Source organism: Lithobates pipiens, unplaced genomic scaffold, assembly GCF_037356315.1.
Source record: "Lithobates pipiens isolate NorthernLeopardFrog02 unplaced genomic scaffold, aLitPip1_a1.2 Scaffold_23, whole genome shotgun sequence".
In the NCBI taxonomy this organism is placed as follows: Eukaryota; Metazoa; Chordata; class Amphibia; order Anura; family Ranidae; genus Lithobates; species Lithobates pipiens.
Window position 1 is genome coordinate 37,509,630 of NW_027507785.1, and position 17,809 is coordinate 37,527,438.

At 41.9% G+C, this 17,809-nt stretch overlaps 1 protein-coding gene across 1 annotated transcript in view; it reads left to right on the forward strand.

Moving 5' to 3' along the window:
- Positions 1–17,809, forward strand: part of THAP12 (THAP domain containing 12) — a 51,609-nt gene that overhangs the window by 19,566 nt on the left and 14,234 nt on the right. The window lies entirely within an intron of this gene.

Below are 17,809 nucleotides of genomic sequence, written 5' to 3' on the forward strand. Positions count from 1 at the left end.
TAGTGTTCCTGTGTGATTCACATGGATTTCTATTGAATTAACTGTGAAATAAAATAATACTATGCAAAAGTTCAAAAAGTGAAAGGGAAAAAAAAAAAAATTAGAGATATATATATATATATATATATATATATATATATATATATATATATATATCTCTATCTATCAGCTGCTGCACAAAAATTCAAATAAGAAAGGTGTAAAAAATGTAGCGCTAGCAAAATATGTGTACCAATAAAAACTGCACAAAAAGTTCCTAGTCCAACGTAATGAAATGGACAAACATATGTGAAATTAAAAATGTTTATATGAATCTCATAGCATGAGTCCGAATAAAGAAAAATGAGTTGGAATCCACAAAGAAGTGATAATCTTCAAACGTGCTAGGTGCAGTGTGGAACATCAACAGTAGATGAATCCAAACAGTGAATAAGATTAGACACCCTTATCAGAGCAGTTGGACCCGAATATCAGCGACACCGAGTCATAAGATCGATGGTTCTCTCAGATGGATATAGAAACCTGCAATCTCCAGAGATGTCTTCAGACAACCTCATAGATCTCAACCAACCTGGAAAGGTAGCTTATCCAAAAAGAACACCACAACCACTCTCATCCAAATCGATGAATGTGAAAAAAGAAAGCGAAATCTCAACACGCCAACAGTAGAGCATGCACTCTTTTTTTTTTTTTTTTTTTGGAAACGCACTGCAACTGGATCGCATTGTACTTTTGTACCATGTGATCTGGTTTGGGAAGATGCACTGCCTTTGGGGCGTTGTTAACATTGCACTTTATACCTGCTGCAGATTGCAACGGCATTGCGCTTTGAATGCGGTGCAGGCAATGCGCACGGATCGCGTTCTAGTGTGAACGAGCCTTGCCTTCCTTTTTTTTTTTTATTTATTTTTTTTTTTCCTTTTAAAGTGTTTGCCAACTCTCCTCTGTCTGGTGAAGGAGGAGATGGGAGGGGGATGTTTGCAAGAGAGGTGTAAAGTAATTATTATTTTTTTTCATAAAGCAGATTTCCATGCAAGTGGTTAAATGTACGTTTGTGTAGAAAGGAAAAAAAAAAAGTTATCTGCAACAAACAATCTGTAAAACAGCACTTGTAATGTAGGCACCCCTGTCAAATGATGTAGCCAGGCACAAGGTCTGTATGCAGTCTGCACTACATCCAGTTCAAGACTTGCCCCAGTCTGTGGTTGGACACAAAGGGAACTGCAGCATAGTAATGTTTTGCACAGAGCTGCCCCGATCCTCCTTTTCTTGGGTCCCCTCGCTAGCGCTTCAGGCTCCGCCTCTTTGGCCAGTGCCCCCCTCCCCCCGTGGAACACTGCTTGCTCTTGAGCCACTCTGTCTGCGGCTATTGACACAGACCAGGCCATTCCGCCCCCACCTGTGCTCCCTTGTCACAGCATTTGATTGACCGCAGCAGGAGCCAGTGGCTCCCTCTGCTACTGATCTGCCTAATGAGGAGGGAGACAGCGCTGAGAGCCACTGCTCTTGTGCATGTCGTTGGCTCAGGTAAGAAAGCATTAAGGTTAAACAAAAAAAACTTGAAGCTTTAGAACCACCTTAACTAGATGGTGCTTTTTTATTATTATTATTATTATTATACAGGATTTAGATAACGCCAACAGTTTGTGCAGCGCTTTACAACATGAGGACAAACAGTACACTTACACTACAAATCAATACAGGAGGGACTAGAGGGCCCTGCTCGTTAGAGCTTACATCTGCCTGGAGTTCAATTTTACAGAAACTCCATCATTAAGAAACTGTTTTAATTTCTGTTTTTGTAAATAAAATGTCGCCAAGTACCAGTGGCACTTACTAATGCTGCCTTTGCATAGTGATTCATTAATGCCTTTTGTCAGTAAGGTCAATGCTGTTTTCTTTGACACTTCTGTGCAGCTGTACTGTTTCCTCCTCTTGACCTTATAGGTCAGTGGTCATCAACTCCTGTCCTCTGGGCTAGGGATGAGCTCAGTCGTGTTCGCATAGACCACGTGCAGAGCCCGCCGGGAAGTCGGCGCAACGCTGCGCTAATCACAGGCAGGGAGACATTTCCTCGATCTCTGCAGCCGCGCACTAAGAAAAGGATTTGACAGCGATGTCGGCACCGCAGCCGATCTTCATCTGTCAGGTGCAGCCGTCTCCATTGCCGGTAAAGGAACCAACCCAGCAGTGAAGCCTTTCCGCTTTACAGCCGGTTCCCTACTTCACATGCGTGCTGCGCATTCTAATTGTTGCGGAGGAGGAGGAGACCGAACCTCCGAGAGACGGCGCCATGGTCACGTCTTCCGAAAATGGGTAAGGGGACCTGTCAAAAACGGCCGCCCCCCCCCCCCCCCCCCCAACCTCCTGAAAGGTGCCAGATGTGGCAGGAGACAAACAAGCAGAAGTTACTTTTGGATGGAACTCTGCTTTAAAAAGGCTGTACTTAAAGAGGAAGTAAACCCTGATGAGTTTACTTCCTCTTTCATTCCCTGCAAAGCATAATGGACTACTATGCATCGCATAGTAGCCCATTATGTGTCATTTACCTGACACAGGAGCCAGCGAAGTCACCGCTGTCCCCTGTAGTCCGACACATCCATCTTCTCGGTGGGGTCTCACAGCTCCGCCGCTGTCATTCGGCGAAGCCGTGATGATGTCACTCCCGCGCATGCGCACGGGAGCCGAGACGCGCGGCATTGCGCGGCATCTTCGTCTTCGGGCAAATATCTCCTAAACCGTATAGGTTTGGGAGATATTTCTTGGACCTACAGGTAAGCCTTAATCTAGGCTTACCTGTAGGTCAAAGTGGTTTGTAAGGGTTTACAACCACGTTAATCATGAAGTACCATATTTCACATGTCACTTTGGTGAGTGTGTAATGGTCTAAATTCAAACCATGCTGTTACTTGTAGTTCTACTTAAACTGATCAGCCAAAAGTTAGACAGCCAAGTTTATGATTTTCATAATCGTTTCCTTGTTGTAGTCCCCCCCCCCCTTCTTTTTTTAAGTTTGATTTACATCTACTTACAAATAACATGGCATACCCCTCCCCCCCCCCCCCCCCTTCCTGCACATGCATTGGTGTTATTGTAATCTATTTTGAATTTTAAATATATTTGTTTACTCATTGTTTGTGCTGTTTTGCTTGTTAGGCTTGGTCCATTTTATATGCAAACCAGACTGTCTTCCAATGGAACCGTTTCACATGTATGCTGGTGGGTTGCAGTGCGTATTTTAGAGGGGGTCCTATGCGTTTTTCAGTTCAGCTTCCATTTTAGTGTAAAATTCGCACTTGAATTGCACCTAATCCGCTGAATGGAAAACCGCACCGGTTGCTGCACCAAAAACTGGACCCACGTATATGTGAATCCAACCTTAAAGTTACAAATGGAATTATTTAAAATAATGTTTCCTCATCTATTAACTGTGCTCTTGTTTTTGTGGAACATCTGTGGAGATATTCAGAAACTTTTAAAACCGCACAAGGAGAAAAGCGCTAAGTCCAAGCTTTTGTTTCACTGCACTTTGCACCACGTGCTTTTCTCCATTTACTGTTGGTGGAATAAGACAGTACTTTGAGATAAAACCACGTGTGTAATTAATTTTATGGTTTCTAAACATGAGATTTGTTTTGAGCAATAAAAATTTATTTGATTTGCAGTGCTAAAGTCAGAGCGTTTTTTACTTTTTAATGCATTCCTTGCCTTGAGGTATAAAAAAAAAAAAAAAAAGCACCCAGTTTCAACCATGCCTTCATCGGTGTGTTGTATCCCACTACAATTGATACTTGTACTATACTCGCACCAAACAATACACGTATACAGGACACTAGCAGCTTAATAAAAACTAAAAAAGGCTTAAAAAACAAAAAACAAAAAAAATGTAATCTTATGATTTTATATTTATACCAGACAAATCTGGCATTCAAAAAAATGACATTTTATGTAGGCACTCTGAAATATCCGTATCTTGTATCGTGCATATTGTGTAATATGTCTCTCTGGTTCTCCTGCTGGTTGTTTTCTCTTAAAAGGATACAATTTTCAAAACTATTTTCGGGACTCCCATCAAGAAGTGCACTTGAATTTCAGCATTGTCTGTCTTTCTTTGGCCACCATGACAAATAATCTATATGCTTGCTGTGGATTTTTAATTTTTCTATTTCAGACATTTAAACAGGTAGAGTGGCCTCTCTGTAGGGCTGGACAAAAGGGGGGGGGGGGGCTTGCTGTGGAAGTCCCCAAGAGATTAAAGTTCTAATTCAGGCCTCCAGTATCCATGCTTTTAGGGTCGGTTCATACCAGAACATGGTGTGGGAAAGGCATGTTCTGTGCGCATTTCCTTCACCGCGTTCAAAACGCAATGCCTTTTGTGACCTGCCAATTGTTAATGGCACCCCATACCATGTGATTGCTTTTTATGTGTTTTCCGGTGTGATTTGCAGAATTACACTGCAGGGGAATGCATACTAATCGGACTTGTAATCTGTGGTTTTGTGTGCTTCTGGTGTGAACCAACCCTAAAGAAACTTGTCGCCTTGTCAGTTCTGGGCAAAATGACTGGCTGCTAGACCTGAGTACTACATCATAGGCAAAGACAAAAGGAATGGGGGATTTTGGAGGTGCCAACTCCAGTAGTTCTATCACATAAATATGTTTTTTTTTTTTTTTTACTTGCTGGTTTGCAGGTTCATAAAGTGATGTCCATCAAAGGTTAAAAAATCCTGGAGTGTGTTGGTGATAGGGTGCAGGCTCCGCTGGCAGTCCTTTTGCTGTAAGGATGTGTTAGTCCTGGTTGTTTTATGTGATAGAACTACTGGAGTTGGCGCCTCCAAAACCCCCCCCCATTCCTGTGTTTTTTTTTTGTTTTTTGCTTGTATACTGAGGTTATGGACACCCTCTGAGGATGGCTGCCTTCTCACCTCCAAATAAATAGTGACCAACTTTAACCACTTCGGACCCAGGCCAATTCTGACATTTCTCTCCTACATGTAAAATTCCTAATTTTTTTGCTAGAAAATTACATAGACCCCCCCAAACATTATATATGTTTTTTTAGCAAAGACCCTAGAGAATACAATGGCGGTCATTGCAAATTTTTATCTCGCACGGTATTTGAGCAGCAATTTTTCGAACGCGTTTTTTTCAGAAAAAAAACTTTTTCATGCTTAAAAAAAACAGTAAAGTTAGCCCAATTTTTTTGCATAATGTGAAAGAGGAGGATACGCCGAGTAAATGGATACCCAACATGTCACGCTTCAAAATTGCACGCGCTCGTGGAATGGCGCCAAACTTTGGTATTTAAAAATCCCCATAGGCGACGCTTTAAATTTTTTACTGGTTACGTATTTTGGGTTACAGAGGAGGTCTAGGGCTAGAATTATTGCTCTTGCTCTAACGTTCGCGGCGATACCTCACATGTGTGGTTTGAACACCGTTTTCATATGTGGGCGGGACTTGCGTATGCGTTCGCTTCTGTGTGCGAGCTCACGGGGACAGGGGCGCTTTCAATTTTTTTTTTTTTTTTTATTGTTAGTTTTATTTTTTAGTTTTTAGTTTTACACTTAAAAAAAAAAAATTTTACTTTTATTCCTATTACAAGGAATGTAAACATCCCTTGTAATAGGAATATGGCACGATCGGATCTATTTACAGTGAAATATGGGGTCAATAAGACCCCATATCTCACCTCTAGGCTGGGAATAATAAAAAAAAAAAAACGATCATGGCTTCCTAGCCAGATCGGTGCCGTTAATTTGAATACCGAGGCCGGGCATGACGTCATAACATCGCGCCCGGCCTCCGAACGATCATAGAGACTCCGGGGACAATCTAGCCTGCCGGAAATCTCTATGATCACTTGCTGGGGCCGGCAGATCCTGTGACCGACTCAACGATGGAAACGGTGAGTCGGTAGATGCACCGGAGGGCGGCGGGAGGGGGGGGCGTCCCCTCCCGCCGCCCGTAAGAACGATCAAGCAGCGGAACAGCCGCTATGATCGTTTTTATGGTGTAGGGAATCGCCGGCTGAAAACGGCAATATCTGAATGATGTCTGTGGCCTCAGGCATCATTTAGATATAACCAGCGAAACCCCATGACGTCAATAGACGTAGTGCGGGTCTCAAGTGGTTAAAGAGCCATTTAGGCTTATATTGCACCACCCTAACAAGACATTACAGAGATTGGAGCGCCGGAATCCCTTCCTTTCTTTTAAAATCATAGGCGAAGCACTAGGTTTTTTTTTTGTTTTTTTTTTTGTTTTTTTTTTGGAGGAAGCCATGGAATAAAGAACAGTTGGGGAGCCCTGTGAAGGTAAAGGTTGTTGGGGCTTGGATTTAAGCAGACCCCATCACTAAGTGGGCCAGGTGACAGGATCTTTAACCAAAATGTTCTTTTGGCGTAGACTATTTGAGGTTAATGAAGCTCACTAGCATTGTATTGTCAGCAATTCGCCATTCTGCTTTTTTAGAGATGCCATGCCACTCTGTTTTTAAAATTGTGTAAGCAAATGTGCAAAGAAACGCATAAAGAAGTGCGTTTTTTGACGCGCTCGCACCGTATTTCCTGTTTGTACAGGAACGGAAATGGTGTTTGGATTGAACCACAGTTTCGACATGGCTTCAAAGTCTTTCCTTGATATTGAGCTTCTGATAGCGCTCGTACGCCTCCATCCCGTACTGTATGATCCGCAGAACACGGCACACATTGACCCGCATGAGAGAAACAAGTTGTGGCATCAAATCGCATCTGAGATATTTGTGGACTGGAACGACCTGAACCCTCTACAGAGATCAATGAAAGGTGGGTTTTCTGTATAGTATAGTGTGTGTGTGTGTGTGTGTTTCATTTATTTTTTCAACTTCCCAGTGAGGACCCTTCATCTATAGCTAAACTTCACCAACCCCCCCCCCCCCCCCCCCCGCCTTTTTTTATTTATTTTTTTATAATATTTATTTAAAACTATGCATTTGTTTTTGTATATATTTGATTTTGGGATAAAGAAAGGAATGGTGAGAACTTAGGTACAGGTGTCCCCCTTGGAAGATTTCTCTATTCCTTTTCTGAGTATAGACTGCAATAAAAACCTGACCAGACATCTAACCATTCCTTACTTTATCTACTCTCTCCAAAACTTGGTGGGAAACCACTTTAAAATATATCTATAGGCAGAACTTTTATTTAGTTTGGGACAGTGTGTCTTTAGAAAAGTCTAACCAGTTTTTTGCTAGCTTTTTTTTAATTTTATTATTTTTTTATTTTTTTTTTAATTACGGCCATATCTATTGTGGGACACTCATGCCACCTCTTGTGAACCGGGTAGGCAGCATGGATCCTAGTGGGCAACATCTCCCTCAAAAGGATAAGTTCACCATTGGGAACATGTAATATGTTCCTCTTGTTTTTAGGATGGAAAGTGTAACACATTCCTACTGCTGTAGCCTTTCAGAGTACTTGTCCACTCTACATTAGATCTTCTTTCTTTGGCTGATTCACAGCCTATTGAGGAAGGTTTTTTTTTTTCTTTTTTTGGGGCGCTTTCATTGTTTTTGCTTTTGATCATGCTGTACTTTTCTCTACTGAATCAGTTCTTTGCCATGATAGAGTTCCTGTTCCTTTGTCTACAAAGACTGATACTTTCTGAATCTGAGGGATCGGTTCATTCTTATGTCTAGGTCTTGCAGGTCAAGGATAGGCAGAGATCTTTCTGGCGTAATCCCAGGGGCCCCACATTAATATCTGAGAGGATGTTCAGCTTCACACTAAGCTTTTCCTGGTTGTTCCCATCTCACTAATCTGGGGTCTACCTCCCATATCTTGCCTACCCTTGTTGGGGACCCCATTCCTTGTTGACAAGATCAGGCCTTGTCTTTTTTTTTTCTTCAATTCATGGGAAATTATTATTGGGCCTTTTGTTTTTGGTGGGTTTTGGTGGATCAGCTTCATGCCTAATCCAGGTTTCAATATTCTCTTCCGTGTAGAGTAATTCCCTTCTAGTGATGGACTGCCTATATGTTGGTTTTGAGTCTCAGGTTTATACTTTGGGTTGTTTTGCTAAATCTGAAGAGTGCAAAATATTGTACAGCTGTGCATGGTTGCCAGTTGGCTTTTAACTTCAGCTGTAAACTTGGACACAAAAAAAAATGGAAGCTAATTTTTGTTTATGCAGGTGTCCTTCTGTTGAATGGCTGGTACCCCTATTGGGTAGGGCACTCGGTCCCATCAGATTCAGGCGTTGGTCCTTTTAAATGTCTCTTGGACTGCAGGCTGTCCCCAGTTCTGTTCCATTGGGCATACCAGCGGTTGTTGCTCTGCTGCCCACCCCTCAGTTGGATTACTTTTTTATATCATGACTGTATCCGATTTCCTGTGCTGCTCAATGGACCAGAAAGAAAATAGGATTTTTGTACTCATAGTAAAACCATTGTGGGGCACAGGTCTCACCTGTGTCCCAAGGGGGAGGAAGTATAGAGGAGACATTGCTGGAACTGGCAGCAGAGGAGGGCATTTATTATTTGGATGGTATGCGCTGAGCTTTTGAGCATTTCTATGAACATTATAAGTGGAAATCATGTGGAACATCTGAGCATTATTAAAATTTTTAAGAGCCCATCTTCTGGAATGGGAGCCGTTCGAGATTTTGGGGACAGAATATACGCTTTTCGCCTTGATGGCGCCTCCAAAGCTCATGCATTGGTGCGCTGCATTGACACATATTTCTTGTGCCTTTTTTTTTTACATTCTCGGATGTTGGCAGCCTTTTCAAATGAATGGATGACACAAAACATTCATGAACACTGTGCATCAGAACAGCTACTTGTGAATGGGCCCCAAATGCCGTACTGCCTTGAAATAATTGAAAATTCCATTGACATGTTGATTAAAATAGAAATTAAGTAACCTTTTATGCATTACGTTGAAGCCTCTGTTCCCAATTTACCAGTTCAGTATATTTTATACATATAAGACATGAGATGGTTTTAAATGAGACAAAACTTTTTTTTTAATTTTTTTTGTTTTTTTTTTATATACAGTAAAGGAGGTGGAAACCCAATGGCAGTCACTCTGGGAAAATTTCAAACGGGAGCTTCATTACCAAATGTTCAGAAAAAGAGGCTTACAGCGTGCAGAAACACCCACCTTCTCTCACTTTAAGGATTTATTATTTCTTAAACCGCTTATGATACCAGGGTAATTTTGTCTTCGATTCTTCTTGGGGTTATGCATTAGTGTAGTGAACAATTAGACCTCTCTGTACTAAAAGATGTATTCATTATACAATGCCTTGCAAAAGTATTCACCCCACACTGCATTTTTCGTGTTTTGTTGCCTCACAACCTGGATTTAACATGGATTGTTTGAGAATGTTCATCATCTAATTTACAGAACATGTCCCCAACTTTGAAGATGGTGGTGAAGTGTGTGTGTGTGTGTGTTTTTTTTTTTTTTTTTTTTTGTGAAGCAAATAGGACAAAATAACAAAGTCAATGTGCATAACTATTCACCCCCTAAAGTCAATACTTTGTAGCGCCACCTTTTGCGGCTATCACAGCTCCAAGTCCCTTTGGATAAGTCTCTATGCTCCAGCTCCTTCAAGTTGGATGAACAGCAATCTTTAAGCCTGACCACAGATTTTCTATTGGATTGAGGTCTGGGCTTTAACTAGGCCATTCCAACATATTTACATGTTTCCCCTTAAACCATTCAAGTGTTGCTTTAGCAGTGTGTTTGGGGTCAGTGTCCTGCTAGAAGTTGAACCTCCACCCTAGCCTCAAATCACCCCCAGAGTGGTACAGGTTTTGCTCAAGAATATCCCTGTATTTAGCACCATCCATCTTTCCCTCAACCCTGACCAGTTTCCCAGTCCCGACTGCTGAAAAACATCCCCATAGCATGATGCTGCCACCACCATGTTTCATGTGGGGATGGTGTTCTTTGGGTGATGTGATGTGTTGAGTTTGCGCCAGACATAACGTTTTCTTTGATGGCCAAAAAGTTCAATTTTAGTCTCATCAGACCAGAGCACCTTCCTCCATACATTTTGGGAGTCTCCCACATGCCTTTATGCAAACTCACAATTTGCCATTTCGTTTTTTGCTGAAAGTAATCGCTTTCTCCTGGCCACTCAAACCCTATGGAGCGTACGGCTTATTGTTGTCCTATGTACAGATACTCGAGGCTCTGCTGTGGAACTCTGCAGCTCCTCCAGGGTTACCTTAGGTCTCTGTGCTGCCTCTCTGATTAATGCCCACCTTGTCCGGTCCTTGAGTTTTGGTGTATGGCCGTCTCTTGGCAGGTTTGCCGTTATGCCTTGTTCTTTCCATTTGGTTATGATAGATTTAATGGTGCTCCTAGGGATCATCAAAGATTTGGATTTTTTTTTTTTTTTATAACCTAACCTGGTCTTGTATCAACAACCTTGTCCCTTACTTGTTTGGAGAGTTCCTTGGTCTTCATGGCAGTGTTTGGTTAGTGGTGCCTCTTGCTTAGGTGTTGCAGCCTCTGGGGCCTTTCAAAAAGGTGTGTCTATGTAATGCCAGATCATGTGACACTTAGATTGCACACAGGTGGACATCAGTTCACTAATTATGTGACTCCTGAAAGTAATTGGTCGCAATGGGCTTCATAACAAAGGGGGTGAATACATACGCACATGCCAATTATCAGTTTTTTATTTCTGAAAAATAGTTTTATGTATATATTTAACTTCACCAACTTGGACTATTCTGTTCTGATCCATCACATATAATTCAGATTTAAAAAAATGAAGGCTGTAATGTAAAAAAAAAAAATAGGTAAAAAGCCAAGCGGGGTGAATACTTTTGCAAGGCACTGTGTAGTTAGGAGTTGCTAAAGTTCGCTTTTCGCTTAGCTTTTGGGGAATTATCTTGCATGTGTTTTCATTTTGCTGGAGTTCTAATATATTTTACATTCTAGGACAGAAAGCGGAATTGACCATCCAACTTCTTCTGAAGTCCACGAGGGGGACGTGACAGCAGAAGATGACCTTAAAATAATTTATATAAAGGATGAACCATCACCTGATGTCATGTCTTTACATGCAGACGAGACTTCTGAAACTGGGGATTTCAACCAATCGGGTGACGAATTGCAAATCACGCAAGATGAGCTGAGTGGAAGTGTGGTGATGGAATCGGCACATCAAAGTCAGGAATTTCAAGGCTCTCACATGGCCTTTGCCAAAAGCCTCGTCCCTTATTTGGCCCAAGTGCCATATAGCCGCCAGAAAAGCCTTAGGATGACACTGACAAACGTTATCTTTTGTTATATTGAGAATGCGCGTGGACAGGCCCCTAAAGCTAGCCCAGAGCTTCTGCAGTACATCTCATCCTCTTCTTTTCAGCAGCCCCCGTAGTCATGCAAAGCCAAGTTCTTGTACACAGCATATACATTTCAGTCGGGACTCGGGGCTTACTGGTACTTTCTCCACAACTTTAGATGGATAAAATTGACCTGACACGGCAGGTTTTCCAGCATGTGCCTGCAAGCAGTATTTTCTAGTAGAGGTCATACAAGGTGAAGGTGGTTCTGGAGTTTGCCTACGGAGCCACCCAGTTCCTCTGAAATATCTTGTAATGTAAATGAGAGAGGTTCCACAGTACTGCCTTACTCTTGCTTTTTATTTGTTTGTTCTGCCAGTAGTGAGCAGGCTGCTTAATGCAGTACAGATTAAGGACATTTAGGTAGTTGCCTCCTCCCTGTTTTTCTTATCTTTTCACAAAAACGAACTTCTTCTAGTTTCAGGGCTGTGAAGCCTCTTATGGCATAAGCTGATTACTTGTAGAGACATTTGCAGCTTTAAAGTAACATTAACCGGTGCTTAGAGGCATTGTGGGGCAGATCTAAGTGATGGTGTTAAAGATTAACTGTAAGCCTATGTTCACACTGATGCAGTGCAGGATTCGCAGTGATACTTGTGCATTTCTCACACTGCATCCCAATCGCTGCAACGTCCATGTTCGAGGAGTGTGTGTGTGTGAGTCAGATGCTACAAATACTGTAACTGCTGACTTTATTTTTTTTACTATTAGGGCACTTGCCTGTCCCAGCATCAAGCGGTGTCCTCACCCGAACCGATTCTTTCACCGGCTCTCGGGTGCTGGTGCCACCATCTCGGCTAAGGGAGACAGACGGTGAAGCCTTGCGGCTTCACAGACAGTTACCTACTGCGCGTATCGCACTGCGTTCTTTGAATGGGTCAGTGCCAAATGTGGCAGTGTGGGGGGGGGGGGGGGGGGTGAGGAGTCAGACAAGCGAAGCTTCCTCTTCTGGGTGGAGCTCTGCTTTAAGTTGACACCCCAAAAATGTTTTTCAAAACGCAATTCCACTTTAACATTAAACATAGTGGACCAGTTTGGGTTGCAATCTGCTGCCTTAGCCTAGGTTTACACTGGTGCGCTGAACCACATGTAATTCGGACAGGAATCGCACCACATTTAGTGTTCAAATCACATGCAATTCTATGCAGTGCAATTCCAGTGCGGAAAAAAAAGCGCTTGCACCTTTTTCATGCAGGTGCGGTGCGATTTTAAGCCATACAAAATTAATGGGCTCAAATTTGAACACGAATGCCGTGTGATTCCTGTCCGAATTACATGCGGTTCAGTGCACCAGTGTGAACCTAGGCTTAAGGCAGCAGATTGCAACCCAAACTGGTCCACCGTGTTTAATGTTAAAGTGACCCTCGCACTGTCATAAAGTGATGAAAATAACATATACATCTAATAGTAGGTGCAACATGGAGACGGCACAAACTGTTACAAGATAGATATTCTTTGCTTTCTTGGGATACCTAAGCTTCTGTGTTGCCTTGTATGCAAATGAGAATTCAGGCATGACTCCTACTTTTACCTGAACTCTTCAACAAAGGCAACAGTAGCCAGGAGCAAGTCTGCCCCATGGGTCATTTACAAACATAGTACAAGGTTCTTACTTAGCTATGTGCTGTATAAATTTAGAAAATGGAGGTCTGACATATTTTCCATGCTGTTGTTGCACATGGTTGAGCAGTATTTTTGGTATGAAGAATATTGAAGGCGTTCTCTTCTGAATCTCAAAATTGAAAATATGCACTTTAATAATTGTATCGAATTAAACATTTGATTAATCTGTACTTGTATGTGGTGTGTGTTTTTATTTTATTTATTTTTATAATGTAAAAAAAAATTTAGTTATCGTAAACCCATGCTATATAACCCTTTCATGACTAAGCCCATTTCTGACATTTAATGTTTACAAGTTAAAATCTGTATTTTTTTGCTAGAAAATTACTTGAAATTTACTTAAAATTTACTTAAAATTACTTGGAGCCCCCAAACATTATATATAATTTTTTAGCAGAGAATCTAGAGAATAAAATGGCAATTGTTGCAGTATTTTATGTCACATGGTATTTGTGCAGTGGTGTTTTAAACGCAACTTTTTAGGAAAAGGGACACTTTCATGAATTAAAAAAAAAAAAGAAACGGTAAAGTTAGCCCAATTTTTTTTGTATAATGAAAGATGATTTGACGCAGAGTAAATGGATACCAAACATGTCACGCTTTATAATTGCACGCACTTGTGGAATGGCGACAAACTACAGTACCACCTCATCTCCATAGGCGACGCTTTAATTTTTTTAAAATTTAGAGTTAGAGGAGGTCTAGTGCTAGAATTATTGCTCTCGCTCTGATGATCGTGGTGATACCTCACATGTGTGCTTTGAACACCATTTACATATGCGGGCGCAACTTCCGTATGCGTTTTCTTTGCTGCGTGAGCTCGCGGGGACAGGGGCGCTTTAAAAAATGTTTTTTCCTTGTTTGTTTTATTTATTTTTCTATTAAGTTGTGTTTAAAAATTAAATGAATAAAATTTTGATTACATTCCTTGTGACAGCAATAAAAGTGAACTTCCCTTGTGACAGTAATAGGTGGTGACAGGTACTTCAAAGTATTCAGATGGCAGTTTTCGGTGATTCTGAATACTGTATATTTTTTTTTTTAAAACCGACGCCATTGGCAGCCGAGTAAACAGGAAGTGACGTCACTTCCATGTTTACAATCAGGAGGCTGGAACGAAGCCTTTTTCCGGCTTCGTTCCATTCTGTTCCTAGCAGTCAGAAGCGGCGGATTGAAGATCGGCTCACCTGTGCCACCAGGAGGCCCGGGAAGAGCGGCGAGAGATGGCAGGAAGGGGGGGGGGGGGGATGTCCACTCCCGCTCATCCGGGATAACAACCGAGCAACATTTAGCTGCATCGGTTGTTATCCTCGGAAAACCGATCGCTGGCTCGAAACAATGGCACCGGGATGATGCCTGCAGCTGCAGTATAACCCCCGAAAGCAGAGTACGCACATCTGCATGCGCTCGGTGGGGACGGGTTAAATATACACTAACCGACCACTTTGTTAGGTACACCAGTTCGATTGTTTAGTAACACAAATTGCTAATTGGCCAATCACATGGCAGCAACGCAATGCATTTAGGCATCTAGACGTGGTAGAGACTTGCTGACGTTCAAACAGCATCAGAATGGGGAAAAATGGGTATTTAAGTGACTTGGCATGGTGGTTGTTGCCAGGCTAGCTGGTCTGAGTATTTAACCACTTCCCGACCAGCGCACGACGATATACATCGACAGAATGGCACGGGCAGGCATATTGGCGTACAGGTACGTCCACGGCGCGCTCCCGCGCTGGTCGGGACCCCCGTGAGTTCGGTCGCGGGACCCGCGGACTCGATCGCTGCGGGCATCCCCGCGATCGTCTCACGGAGCGGCTGTATGGAGGAAATGCTGTGTAAACAACATTTTTCCATTCTGCCTAGCAACTAGTGACGCTGATCTCTGCTCCATGTGATTGGAGCAGAGATCAGTGTACACTAAATGAAAGCCCAACCCCCCCACAGTTAGTAACACACCCCTAGGAGCACTTAACCCCTACACTGCCACCCACTGGTTAACCCTTTCACTGCCAGTGTCATTTACACAGGAATCACTGCATTTATATAGCAGTGATTACTGTATAAATGACAATGGTCCCAAAAATGTGTCAAAAATGTCCGATGGGTCCCCGACAATGTCGCAGTCACAATAAAAATCGCAGATCGCCGCCATTACTAGTAAAAAAAAAAAAAAAAAAAAATTATTAATAAAAATGCTATAAAACTATCCCTATTTTGTAAACGCTATAACTTTTGCGCAAACCAATCAATCGCTTATTGCGATTTTTTTTTTTGATTTTTTTTATTTTTTTTTACCAAAAATATGTAGAAGAATACGTATCGGCCTAAATTGAGGGAAAAAAATGTGTTTTTTTTAATATATTTTTGGGGGATATTTATTATAACAAAAAGTAAAAAATGCGTTTTTTTCAAAATTGTCGCTCTATTTTTGTTTATAGCGCAAAAAATAAAAACCGCAGGGGTGATCAAATACCACCAAAAGAAAGCTCTATTTGTGGGAAAAAAAGGACGTCAATTTTGTTTGGGAGCCACGTCGCACGACCGCGCAATTGTCAGTTAAAGCGACGCAGTGCCAAATCGCAAAAGTGGTCTGGTCTTTGACCAGCAAATTGGTCCGGTCTGAAAGTGGTTAAAAAAACTGTTGATCTTCTGTGATTTTCACACACAAACATCTCTCTGGTTTACAGAGAATGGTCCAAAAAAGAGAAAATATCCAGTGGCAGTTGTGTGGAGGAAAATGCCTTGTAGATGTCAGAGGAGAATGGTCAGACTGGGCTGAGATAATAGACTGACAACAGTAACTCAAATAACCACTTGTTTCAACCAAGGTGTGCAGATTACCATCTCTGAATGCACAACACAACAAACCTTGAAGCAGCAGAAGAACACGGGGGTGCCACTCTTGTCAGCTAAGAACAGGAAACAGGCTAAAATTCAGACAGGATCACCAAAATTGGACAATAGAAGTTTGGAAAAACGTTGCCTGGTCTGAGTCTTGATTTTTAGCTGTGACATTCAGATGGTCGGGTCACAATTGTGCATGAACAACATGAAAGCATGGATCCATCCTGCCTTGTATCAACGGTTCAGGCTGGTGGTGATGTAATGGTGTGGGGGATATTTTCTTGGTACACTTTGGCCCCCTTAGTACCAATTGAGCATTGTTAAAATTCCACGGTCCTACCTGAGTATTGTTGCTGACAATGTCCCTACCTTTATGACTACAGTGTCCCCATCTTCTGATGGCTCTTTTCAGCAGGATAATGCACCATGTCACAAAGCTCCAATCATCTTACCACTGGTTTCTTGAACATAATGAGGTCCCTGTACTCTAGTGCCGAAACAACTAATCGATAGTTGACAACTATTTTCATAATGGATTAGCTGGTCAGGCGATTTGTTGGCCTGCATACAGAATGCATTATTTGTTTACATATCAGGAAATACAGTGCAGCTCACATACAGCTCAGTACACCGTCCATACATGTCAATAAGTGCCTGAGAACTTGTGAATGTGTGAGGAGCAATGCCTCATGGGACATGTAGTCCTGGGCAGGAAGTGAGTGGTTCTAAAGGCAGAAGTTTTTTTTTTTGCCTTGCTATTGGGGCACTCAGTCTATACTATACTTTGCAGCATGCTATGGGGGAACTCTGAAGGCAGGAGGAGCCAGAGGCTTCGGGGGGGGGGGGGGGGGGGGGGGGAGATGACTCGAGAAGAGGAGAACCAGGGCTGCCCTGTGCAAAACCATTACACAGAGTGGGTAAGTATAAGACATTTTGTTTAAAACCACTTCAGCCCTGGGAGATTTAACCCCCTTAATGACCAGGTCATTTTTTGCAATACGGCACTGCGTTACCTTAATCACTTCAGCCCCGGTAAAAACTACAAGCAAAATCTCTTACATTTTAATTGGCCCCTGTTCACATCTGATTGTTCTGTCGCCTGAAGCTCAAAAAAGTACATGAGCTTCTTTTTGGGCAGATTACAGGCTTTTTTATGCTTTTTACATTGGTGACCTTTTGACCTGTATTGAATCACGCGACCTTCCGCCTGAAAACGATACGCACAGGTGTGAATGCAGCCTAAATGTTACATATTAACGAAATTACACACCGCACTTTTTTTTTTTTTTTTTTTTGTGCTCCATGCACACTGGAGCTCATAAACGGACGATTTTTGGAGTTTGGGCATTTTTTTTGTTTTTGTTTTTTAAACCGCCCATAAACTCCATGCACACACAGACATTTTTTTTTAGCTTTTTATCAGCAGTGGAGTTTATGGGCTGTTCTCTGAACACCATAAAATCGCGTTCAAAGTGCTGTTTTTCTGACCACCAAAAAAAAAGCTAAAAAAAAATGCTAAACGCCGATAAACACTCATAAAAACGTGTTTATTAGCGTTCGTGTTCTATTTTTTTTCAGTGCATTGTGGGATTTTTGGAGTATCCTCTGTATTTTTTTAATTAAAAATGCCCATAAACGCTAACGCTAAAAAAAAAGCTCATAAATGCTAACGCTAAAAAATGTGCATAAACGCTAGTACAAAACGCTGTTAAAATCGTGTTTTTCAACCAGCGTTTTCTGCCAGAAATCTGGCATCCAGAAAAAGCTTTTTATTGAGCTCCAATGTGCATGGAGCCTTTTAAGTTTATTATCCGATTTAATCGAAACAACAATCGGCCAACTAATTGATTTATGAAAATAATCAGTTACATAGTAGGTGAGGTTGAAAAAAAGACACAAGTCCATCAAGTCCAACCTATGTGTGTGATTATAGGATAATCATTAGTGGTAGCCCTACTGTACTCCAATGGCCTTCCATGGTCACCATATCTCAAT